Source organism: Rousettus aegyptiacus, unplaced genomic scaffold, assembly GCF_014176215.1.
Source record: "Rousettus aegyptiacus isolate mRouAeg1 unplaced genomic scaffold, mRouAeg1.p scaffold_m13_p_2, whole genome shotgun sequence".
NCBI classification, from domain to species: domain Eukaryota; kingdom Metazoa; phylum Chordata; class Mammalia; order Chiroptera; family Pteropodidae; genus Rousettus; species Rousettus aegyptiacus.
The window spans coordinates 170,738,879-170,749,721 of NW_023416295.1; the positions used below are offsets into that span (position 1 = coordinate 170,738,879).

At 56.3% G+C, this 10,843-nt stretch overlaps 1 pseudogene; it reads right to left on the reverse strand.

Annotated features, from left to right (window-relative positions):
* Nucleotides 1-6,901: 6,901 nt before the first annotated feature.
* On the reverse strand, nucleotides 6,902-10,625 carry LOC118613607 (annotated as a pseudogene).
* Between the last annotated feature and the right edge of the window lie 218 nt (nucleotides 10,626-10,843).

The following is a 10,843-nucleotide window of genomic DNA, read 5'->3' on the forward strand; positions in this document are numbered from 1 at the left end:
AGGATCGGTTGGTTTCCTGGCCTCTTCCGGCTTCCAGAGGCCCCTGCATTCCGTGGCTCGTTCCGTCTTCAAAGCCAGGGCCGACCACCATTCAGTCCCTCACCCTGATCTCTGCTTCTGTCGCCACCCCTCCTCCCTGACTTTGACTCTCTTCCCTCCCTTTATTTATTTTTTTTTAAATTTCTTATTTAGAACTCACTTGAGCTTTATAGAAGTTATAATTCCAAGCAGCTAAAGAAGGCTGTCCCCAATTCAGGGCCACCCAGCTTCCTCCCATGTTAATAGCTAATGCGACCGGGGCATTAACTTTCACACGACCCCGTAAACTACAGACTTTATTCGGATGTTTTGCCACCGAGGTTCTTTCCTTGTTCCAGAATCTGCACAAAATCCCACGTGGCACTTGGTGGCCGCGTCTCTCCATCTGGGACGTTCCCTGGTTTTTCCTGACCTTGACACTCTCAAGGACTGCTGCTTGGATATTTTGTAGAATGTCCTTCCATGTGCTGTTTTTTAAACAGCTTTATTGAAATATAATTCACACCCCATACGTTTACGGGATACAAGTTGAAGTGTGCAATTCACCCATTTAAAGTGTACAAGTCAATGATTTGGGGTTTATTACATTATGAATTTTCTAAAATTATAGTGAAATGTATCTAACATAACATTTGTCATGGCTTCTCACCAGGACAGCACAGTCTGGGAGTCACCAGCCTCTGCTCCAGGCCTTCAAACGTGCCCCATGCTACCCGGACCTCCCTTAGACCACCCCTGGACCCCCCTATGAGCCAGTAACTACACAGTAGGAGACCAGCTTTTGGGTCACCTAATTGGCCAGTGCCTGGGCCACACAGGTGTGAACGGTTTTAAATCCCTCCCTCACTCCGGCACATAGTAGGTACTCAATGAGCATGTGGTGAGTGCGTTAAGAGGGGGGCTTGCAAACTCTCAGGGACCCCTTACTCCCTGCCCGATGTTTGGTCCACGCACTCCCGTCTCCCCCTCTGGCCGCAGTGCTGCACTAGCACCCCCCACCCCATTTCCCTGGGGAGCCAGTGGGCATGAGGGGGGCTGAACAAGGGAGCTTTGAGGCAGCTCTATCTCAGGAAGGAAGTGGAAGAGATAACGCAGCTTCTCACTTTCCCGGCTTGTCCCAGACCAGAGATAACCCCGGGGAGACAGGGAGCCCTGCTAGCAGCGGGGCCACCCACCTGCCCTCCAGGTCTCCCACGATCCCACTAGCACAGACTCCAAGCTGAAACCTGAGGAGGTGCTCGGAAGAGCCGCCAGAGACAGGCAGATGATAAACAGGGCCGGAGCAGGTGGAGCGGGGGACAAGTCTCCAGTGTCCCCTAGAACATGACCCGTAGGCTGAAGCCATCCTTCCCTAAGCCTGGTTCCACCCATACCTCCCCAGAGAACCCACACTGACCCACCCTAAGAGACAGTCCCTGCCAAAGGCCCTTCGAAGGCACTGGCTCCCACCATCTGGCTGACCAATGAGAAAGCCGGAACCAGAACTGTTGCTGAACCCTTCCATGAGTATTGTCTAGAGAATTCATGACCAAAGGACAGTGCCTAAGGGCCCTCGCAAATACACTGAGGAGTGGCTCGGGTTGCCCCAGCTGGTTATTTCTGTCCGTGAGGACGTGAGGACGGGGCTGGGTGTATTCAGCTCTCAGCACGGGGTTCGGGCTCAGAGCGTCCATATCTTCAGCAAGTTCCAAGACAATGACCATGCTGTGGTCAGTGCTTCCATGGGGAAGGCACGGGGCCATGGAAGGACTGGATGGATGACTGACTGAATGAGTGAGTGAGTGAATGCATGAATGAGTCAGTGAGTCGGTCTGCTCGGTTTACCAGAGGAGGGGCTCCCAGCCCACCTTCCTCCCCAGCCTGACCTCAGCCTTGCTCCCTTTTCGGTTTCCTGCCTCACCTCCGCCCCCAGGTGGAAGCAGCAGGTGGCCAGTGGGGGAGGAGGCGCTCACTCAGGGACACATGAGCTGCTTCCCACAGACTAGCTGGCCGCCTGCTGTGCACCTGCTGCCCACCAGCCCGAGCAAGGCCTCCCTGCAGGCCCAGAACCTCCCGGTGTTTGATGCCCAAGAGTGCAGGCTAGCCTGAGACCCAGACGGAGACCCCTGCTCGCGGCCAGTCTCGGCAGGCCAGGGACTGGAGGGTGGAAGACCCAGGGGCTGGAACCACCAAGCCCTCACCTTGCCTCCAGCGAATTCTCTCGTAGCACCCAATCTGATTGTCACAGCAGAATAAAGGAATGGGGGAAAGGTGGGGAAACCGAGGCCCACGGCAGGAGGTTTCTTGATCAAGGTCACAGAATGAGACAGAGGCGGACAGAAACAAGTCTTGGAGCTCAGTCCCTTCAGCCTGTAGCTCCAGGGTGGGCTCCTCATGCTCATGGCCCCCCCCCCATCACCCACACCCTCCACTCCCACGACTTTGGAATGCCTGGGGCCCATCCTCCCCAGATTCAGTGCTCCAGCGTGGAGGCCCAGAGCTCACCGGCCCTGTCCCCGCCATCTCTCATGAGAGTCTCTGCACCTCGATATTTCACCATCATTGGTGGAACTTATGATAGTACAAACCTCATGATGTGAGGATTAAGTGAGTTGCTGCCATTGGAATAGACATTTCTTCAAAAAAAAAAAAAAGGAATGGCTAATAAACACATGAAAAGATGATCACCATTTTTAATGGGTGGAAAAATCAAAATCAAAACCACAATGAGTTACCAGTTCACACCCACTAGGATGGTTTTTATCAAAGATGGACGATAATAAGTGTTGGTGACGATGTGGAGGAATTGAGATCCTCCTACATCGCTGGTGGGCTTGTGAGTGATTCAGCCATGTTGGAAAGAGTTGAACAGTTCCTCAAGATGTTAAATATAGAGTTTTCAGATGACCCAGTAATTCCCTACCTAAGTATAGGCCCAAGAAAAACAAAAACATTTGCCCACACGAAGACTTGTACAGGAATGTTCAGAGCAGTATTCTTTATAGTGGCCCCAAAGTGGAAACAACCCAAATGTCTCTTCATGGATGAATGGATAAACCGAAGGTGGTATATCCATACAGTGGAATATTATTCAGCCGTGAAAAGAACAAAGTGCCAATACATGCTACAACATTATGCTAAGTGAAAGAAGCTGGTCACAAAAGACCACCTACTGAATGATTCCATTTATATAAAAGGTCCAGGATAGGCACATCCACAGGGAGTGGATTGGTTGGTTCCAGGGCCTGGGAGAGGGGAAGCAGAAGTGACTGCTGATGGATATTGGGTTTCTTTCGAGGACAATCAAAATTGGATGGTGAGGATGGTTGTATAACTCTGTAAATATACCAAAAACCATTGAATCATATGCTTTAAATGGGTGAGCTCTATGGTGTGTAAATCGTCTGTTGATAAATCTATTTTAACAGATGAGGTGCTCCCGGCCCTCCTGCCGGGAGTCTAGCTAGAGCTCAGGGTGCTAGGTCTGGGCTTCTCGTTATTTCCATTATCGTCTTTGTTCTTCACCACAATCCTCTGAAGTGGGCATTTGGCAGGTATGGCAAAGTGAGGCTTGGAGAAGTGGGGTGTCTGACACAAAAAGCGATGGAGCCCCAATGCCTCCCTGGCTTTCTGGACAAAGGAGATGGGGGCGGAGGGCTGACAGGGCACCATTTCCGAGGGAAGTGGGCTGAGAGCACCATGAGCTACATTTTCATGTGCTAGGCTCGTGAGGCCTAGTAGACTGGGGACGGGGGTGCTACAGGGGCCCCCAGGGTCTGACCTCCCTAATTTTGCCAACTCCAGGCCTCTGTTTTCCAGTCTGTCAAAAGGGCTCCCAGCAGTGGTTTTCCGACTGTTCCAAGGCACCCTAGGGCCAAGAAGAGGTTTCAGCTGTCCCTGAGAGAGATTCCCCTGAAGTCCCCAGGGACTCCACCTACATTCCTGTCCCGCTGCAGGCCTGGCCCGCCCCTGAAGGCAGGATGTGAGTGCCAAACGTAGGTGGGGAAGAGGAAGGCGTGGGGGTTGTGTGCAGGAATCTGCATCCTGGGGACCAGGAGATGGGAACTCCAGGTGTCTGCAGCCCAGCTTCCGGCTCCAGCCTAGAGAAGACGCCTCAGCCCCTGCCTCCCAGGATGCAGCCACCTGGCTCAGGGCCCAGAGCCTGTCTCGGAAATGATGCCGGCACTTCCGCTTCCCTCCTGCGGGGGGAGACGCGCTGGAGCCTCTTGCTCAGGCTCTGGGGCCCTGGGCCTGGATCAGCTGTGGTGGCTAATCTGGCTACCGAGTCCCAGACCCTTCAGAGGGTAAAACTAGGCCCGTGCTGTGCTAGGGACCCCGCCCTTGGGGAGTCTGCAAAGCCCCCATTACGTTTGCATAACTCCGAACCCCAGTATCAAAGACCCTCCCGTGGAGGTGACAAGATCAGGTGGGAACATGTGTAAGTGGGTGACGAGGAGTCGGGGGGCCTGCGGCCAAGCGCAGCACCCTGCTCCATCGCACGGGGGCTTGCCAGCCGTTGCCAGACTTTGGATTTTCCAAGAGAAACCACAAATCCGGATTTTAATGTGAAATCTCCAGATTCTGAAAAAAAAAAATCCAGGAGCAAAATACATTCATAAGCGGGATACAGCCTCACGGGCCACCATGCAGCAACATTATCTCATTGACAGATGCAGCCGCCACCTTGCAGGTGAGAAAACAGGCTAAGAGGAGAGAAGCAAGCCTTGCGAGGTGTGCGGGGCACAGCGGAGACCGGGCTCGGACTGCGCCCCCCACTCCGGACTCAAGGCAGGACGTTTCCCTTGGGGCGGGGTGGGGGGGAGAGAGACAGAGAGAGAGACAGAGAAGAAAGAAAGAAAGAAAGAGAGAGAGAGAGAGAGAGAGAGAGAGAGAGAGAGAGAAAGAGAGAGAGAAAGAGAGAGAGAAAGAAAGACAGACCAATCCTTCCACTGCAGTTCGGTTAAATAAACTCGGGAACACCCACAGGCTGCAGCCGTGGAGCAGAATGAGGAAGCGCGGTAGGTCCTGATACAGGCATTCTTCAAGATGCAAGAGCCTGCCATTTGCAGGGTGTGTTTACGGCAAGAAAAGAATATAAATCTATCTGTGCATGTTATCGGCACAGGCCCGTATTCTCCCGTGCCTCTGGGAGGAGACGAGACAGAATCCGACGGGAGACGGGCATTTCTCTCCTGCCTCCGGTGACCTTCTCGCTCCAAACCTTTGACGTCTTTTGACTGTTGGACATGTGAGTGTGTGAGCTCTTCAGCATATGTCATTCGTGTCATTCTCTGAGCCTGGGGCACAAAGAGGAATTCACTGGTGTCCTGGGGGTTCTGAGGCCAGCTCCCCAGGAGCCAGAGAGGGTGGGAGAGAGAAGCTACCCCGGATGAGGCCTACTGTGTGCCAGGCCCCTGCATGAGCCGTTTACCTCTCACAACAAGCCTGTGAGGTGAGGCGGTTTTACAGAGGAAGAAACTGAGTCACACAATCAGACATTATGGGAGCTGGTTCAGAGCTCAGGGGCCAGGTTCTCAGGGTGTCCCTGCTCCTCCCCTACGTCCTCCCTGCTCTCAGCTGAGGATTCACCTGGCCTGGCATCTGTCAGGGCCCCACCCAGGCCCCAGGCCCCAGGCTCCTTCTCCAGGTGCTGCCCCCAGCCCACCCCTACCAGCCACACCCTCGATCTCCTGCCCACCCAGCTGGGCTCAGAGCAGCTGGATTCCTTCCGGGAATGGCTCAATCCCAGGTCCAAAGACCATCTGGGTTCCAGCCAGAAACATTTTCAACCCTGAACCTCCAGTCGAGCTGGGGGCCGCACAGCCCCAATGCAGCCTGTGTCTGGGGATTCCCCGGTGCATACCGCCCGCGGTGAGATTTGTAAGTAGGTACCTCAAGAATTTTTGGTGCCTCCTTAGACAATGCACGGCATTGCCACATTGATTCCTCTGATAAAGAGATGAGAGAGGTTAAGCCATTAGCCTAAAGCTACGCAGCAAATCGGGACTTTGGGCCAGTCACAGCTCGGCAAGACCTCGGCTTCCTTCCCTGTAGAGGACGGAATGACATCTGGACTATGACGGGGAAGGAAGAAGTGAGGGACCACGACGTGAGCACAGAGGTGGAAGAGTTGCGCTTCCCCGCCCTCAGAAGCTCAGGCTCCAGGGACGAGGGAACGGGGACCTTGACTTCCAAAGTGAGGGGCTCCAAGACAGGGAGCGAGGGGGTCAGAGGGTACCCAGGCCAGTCAGGGGATCATCGAGGACTTCCTGAGTGAGGGGCTTAGGGAACCCCAGGGACCGTGCAGCTAAACTGGGGAGTGCCTTCTGCGGGGTGGGCATCAACCTTCCAGAGGCCAAGGTTATGGCCAGACCAGGGCAGGAAGCCCTCAGGGGGCTTCAGGAGGGGCTTTCTGGGCAGAAGTGGAGGTGGGGAGCCTCAAGGCAGAGAAAGAGGTCAGGGCTTGGCCCTCGCCAGCAGGTGATTCCTCCTGGCCAGTTCCTGCCCTGCCCAGAAAGGCACCCCCACCCCAGCCCCAGGCCTTCCCTGCCACCAGCCAGTGGTCAAGTCTGGGCTGCCCGATGCCCCCGGGGGCTGACTCATGTCCGCTGGCTGGGCCTGGCTGGAGGGCGGGGGCGGACCCCACTCCATGCTTGACCTTATCAGGCCTTGCTTGTGCCCGGCTGCCTGGGCGTGGGCAAGGCCTCAGCACTCCCCACTCCCTCCCTGTCCTGGCTGAGCAGAGCCTGCATGAGCTCACGGGAGCCCAAGGCAGGGATGGGCAAGCAGGGCACTGGCCCAAGAGGGAGGTCACCAGCTTGGCTGGGGTGCCCTGCGGGGCTGCCCATCAGCCCCCTGTCCCCTGGGACAGGGCTGGGCATGGCTATTTTTAGTTCCCAAAGGAGGACTAGTGGGACGTGGATGTAGCAGCTGCTCCAAGGAGGCTCTTCACCGCTGCAGCCTGCCCCTGGGCAAGAGCCTGCACATGCGTGAGCACACCGTGCCCTCGGCGCTCATCCAGATACATGAGCACCTGCGTGTGAACATATCCACGCATGGAGGCGTATACACGGCTGTGCGCCAACACGCAAGCACAGGCAGAGACGCTCCCACTCATACCCACAGACATGTGCACAGGTACTCACTCACATGTGCACAGACATGCACACAGGCACCTCGTACAGGCCCATCAAAACACACAGCGGGCTGCACTGCAGGCCCACCCAAGTGTGCACTTGGGGTGCTCAGGCTGGCCGAGGGTCACTCAGCTACATAAGCACTCCCCGGGCACCCATGTGCACACATACCTTGTCCTCACTTTGGGCATTTCGACCACTTGTTGCCCTTTTGATGATGACTTTAGGGAGGTCCCAGCCCAGTGGCTAGAAACAGGCCAGGACCATCACACAGTGGGACCCATGTCCTGGCCGTGGGCAGAACAGAGGGCTGTAGGTGCACGGAGGAGGCGGCCGCTCAGCCTGGGGTGCTCAGGGAAGGCTTCCTGGAGGAGGAGGCTCCTGAACTTTTTAGTGCCTATGAACGTAACGGCAGTAACAGTCGACGGTCATAATAGCTACCGTTTACCAAGCACTCACACTACGCCCTGCCCCCGCCATGCGTCATTTCATTCCATCCTCTCAGCACCTTATGGGGCAAGTACCGTCACGATTTGCAGATGAAGAAACTGAGGCTGAGAGAGATCTTAGCCCAGAGCTGGTGTGACTGACCCCAAAGCCCACGTTCAGGCACCGGTAGTGACTTTGTTGGCCATGGGGGTATCCAGTGTTCTATTGCTATATAACAAAGGATCCCAAAATTTAGTGGCTTGAAACAAGAGTGGGCTTTCGTCTTGCTCACAGGTCTGCAAGTTTAGCAGGGCTGAGGCGGGAAGGCGCATCGTCGCTCGAGGTGGCATCAGCTGGGGCAGCTCAGCCGGGGAGTAGATGACCCATTAGCTTGTTGGGGTGAGAGCTGGGGCCTCTGTTCTTCTCCACGTGGCCGTCCCATGGGGCCGTTGGGCTTCCTCACAGCGTGGCGGCTGAGTCCCAAGAGCAAGCATCCTCAGAGGGACATGGAGGCTGCAGTTTTCCCGGCCTGGGTCTAAGCTCTGACCCACCATCACTTCCATGTTATTCAAACATCCACGGAGCCCAGATTCAAGGGCAGGGGACATAGACCCCTCCCCCCACCTTCAGTAAGAAGAATGTCAACTAATTAGGGCTTGCAAGTGTTCTAAAAAAGCCCCAAGGCAGGCAACCACTGTCTGGCCCAGAGACCCCCGCCCTGCCCGATTCCAGACCCCCAGTGGGGGTAGCAAATCAGTCCTAGAGCAAGCAACCCCATTTCCTTTGCCCCCCACCCTGCCGCTTCCATTCCCATTTTTTTGGTGGGGGGAGGGGGGCTTGGCCATAATTGGTATTATAATGATTTATAAAAAAGTTTTCTTCAGGCAACTGTGTTAAATCATTGAACATACCTTGGAGGGGGAGGTCGGGGTCCTTTGGGGCAAGCCTCTGCACTTCACGGAGTGATCGGTCACGGAGCCTGAGCAGCATAGAGCCATTCGAAAGCACGATGTTGGGGAACAGTGGCCACAGAGGTCCAGGTTGGACTTGTGGGTGGCAAAGGCCAGCACCTTGCGGAACCCCTTTGCTCCCATCCCTTACCAGGTCCTGCCGGAACAGCAGCTTGGGGCCCTGAACCGCACCAGCCCCACGTGGAGTGCACTGTCCTCTGGCCGGGGTGGACCGCATCTTCTCCCTCTCCAGAGCCTCACCCTTCTGCAGGCTGATGGACGGGCAGCAGGCTCTCTCTCTCTCTGATGGTTTGGACAACCTCAAACTCAGCTGAGCTGTGAATGTCGAGCCTTCCTGGTGCAGCAGCAGCAGAGACGGCAGGAGACATCGCGTCTGGCGACGTCCACCTGTGCGATGCAACGCGGCGGGCGTGGCAAAGCCCGCGTCGGTGGGGACAGCACGGGCGACCCCATCCGCCGCGTCTGAAACCACTCCTGCTGTGCGCTCCAGTGCGTACGGGCTGAGCATGCACTCCGTGGGGATAAACGGGGCTGGCACCTGGAGGGTCTCAAAGAAACCCCTGCTGCCTCCTCCCGGGTCTCACTCAGGTTGAGCGGGGCTTCCTTTAGACACACGGGATGCTCCTCGGAGAAGGTCTGTGGCTGCTCCTTGGAATAGACGTACTGCCACGTGTCATTCCAGTTCCACACCACGCCAAGCTCCACGGGGCGGCACAGGGCCAGCAGCCCCCAGTCCGATGAAGAGGTCCCCCTCCAGGGCTCCCAGCTTCATGCACACGTGCTCGGGAGCCAGTGAAGTTTGGAAAACAGTATGTGGGAATCGGGTCCCCTGTGAAGCCAGTCCTGATCACCCCCGATCTGTTGTCAACGACCACAGGCAAGTTGGCGATGTCATAGGACCCCACGGCCGGGCTGGACCAGGGGCCACCTGCGAATGAGTGGGTGGGTGCACATCCCCATCTTCTTCCATGCCACACACAGAGGGGGCCCCTGGGTGTGGCTACAGAGGCCCAGCCAGCCTGGCACCTCGGCTGGGAAGGGGCAGCCTCGTGGGGCAGAGGAGCTGGCCACCCAGCCTGGGGCGGTACCTCGCCCTTTGCCAGAGCTCCCCCGTAAACCCATAGGGCCCCGGTCCCCAAGTCCTATCTCCTCTGCTTCCTCCTTGCCCACCCCAGGGAGGCAGAGACCCAGGCAGTGTTTGCGAGTGGTCCCCCTTGGGTTCCCCCGGTGAGACCGCAGCATAGATGTTCTCTCCAAGACCCCTCTCCCCGTGTCCTAAATTTTCACGATTCCGGGGCTGCAAGTATCCAACACTATCCGATCCAAACATCTATTTCCATGCTTCCCTCTTCTCAAGGATCTAAGTTTCCAATTCCTTTCGACTCAGTTCGACCAAACCAATCGAATGGTGAAGGAGCCGACCCTTTGACCGAGTCCTGCTCATTCTAAGGACTCTCCTAGGCCCCAGATAAATGTGCACAGAAGAGACGGTGCCGAGGCTTCCGCTGGGGCATTCATTGGGCATCATCGAGAAAAGCCGGAAACTTCCACCTGTCCATCGACGGAAACTTCCACTTGTCCGTCAAGAGATGGACATACCAACAAGAGATGGTAGTGACGCCATTGACTCTGCTGCCACGAGAAAGAACGAGAAAGAACGAGGCCGGCCGCAGGAGCAACAACCCGGAGCCTTTTCCCAGACGCACAGGTGCGGGGGCGAAAGCCACCTACGGAACGTTACCTGGGCTGTGCGCCTGTTCCGTTGCGGTCACACGTGGACAGAGAGACAGCAGATCGCACAGGGCCCTGGGATCAGGGCGTGTGTCGGTTTCCCGTGGCTGCTGTAACAAATGGCCACACACGGGGGGACTTGACACTTATTGTCACCATTCCGGAGGCTGAAGCCTGAGATGGAGATGTCGGCAGAGCCGGTCCCGCAGGAGGCTCTGGGGGAGGAGCCGTCCTGTCTTGCGGCTCCTGCTGCCGAGTCCCGGCGTCCTTGGCTTGTGGCTGCCTTGCTGCTCGCTTGCCGCCTCTGTGTCTCTGCTTCCACGCCTCTTCTCCCTTTCATAAGGACGCTCACGCTGAATTTCGGGCCCACTCAATTCTGGTGTGACCGTGTTTTGAGATCCTCGCTCTAATTACATCTGCAAAACTTCGATGCCAAACGAAGTCACATTCTGAGGTTCTGGGCAGACCTAAATTTCGGGGTGTGGGGGAGACGCCATTCGACCCTTCCAGAGGAAGAAGGCGAACACGCCTTCTGACCATGGCCGCGTGCTTGTGGAT